This window comes from Macrobrachium rosenbergii, chromosome 41 (genome assembly GCF_040412425.1).
Source record: "Macrobrachium rosenbergii isolate ZJJX-2024 chromosome 41, ASM4041242v1, whole genome shotgun sequence".
NCBI classification, from domain to species: Eukaryota; Metazoa; Arthropoda; class Malacostraca; order Decapoda; family Palaemonidae; genus Macrobrachium; species Macrobrachium rosenbergii.
The window spans coordinates 75,511,362-75,512,115 of record NC_089781.1 but is presented as its reverse complement, the minus strand read 5'-3'; the positions used below and the strand labels follow the sequence as shown (position 1 = coordinate 75,512,115).

Below are 754 nucleotides of genomic sequence, written 5' to 3'. Positions count from 1 at the left end.
TGATTAGCCAATGTCAAATCTCCTCGAGAACTAAAGAAATACAGAGTGATATACTAGAGAGATGAAGACTTCAATCAATGCTAGACAAAAATTATGCTTCGCCTTATTTTGACATCGATAAAACCGGTTCTTTTTTTTTGTTTGCAGGAAAATTTTTCCATACATCATTGTTTGCTTTGGTTTACTTTATTTATAATGCCCAACATGCCAGAAAACAAATTCCCATGCCGGGAATCGAACCCGGGCCTCCTGGGTGAAAGCCAGGTATCCTAGCCACTAGACCACATGGGAATGCTAGAACATTAGATATTAAATTCATATAAAATTATTTTTAACAGAAAATTTAAATGATCGTGATTTAGATAGAAGAGAAATAAGAAAGGAAGCCAAGATCAGCTTTGAGGAAGGCGGGAGAGAGAGTAGAGGAGTAATAAAGAGAATAGTGAGAGCGTGTTCTTCAGACTGAAATCAATTCTAGTAAGAGTTGATTTTGTAACCTTTAGTAAATGCACTGAAGCATTTTTTTAGTAGTGTATCATAAATATGATAAATATTTAGAATGTCTTAGACTTGAAGAAAAAAGCTTTTAAAATAAAGTGATACGATCAACATTGTTCAATATTGTCATTGGAATAATTATAATTTACAGTTCAATCAATATGACTTTCAGGCATTTACCTGACTCGTTTAAGTAGCCATTATTGCAAATACTTCATAGCAATCTCCTGACTCCTTACTAAATTGTTTTCAGAAG

The 754-nt window shown here is 33.3% G+C and overlaps 1 non-coding gene across 1 annotated transcript; it reads right to left on the bottom strand.

Moving 5' to 3' along the window:
* Positions 1-219: 219 nt before the first annotated feature.
* On the bottom strand, positions 220-291 carry TRNAE-UUC (transfer RNA glutamic acid (anticodon UUC)). The gene has a single exon. It is a non-coding gene; the product is annotated as a tRNA-Glu (tRNA).
* Positions 292-754: the final 463 nt, after the last annotated feature.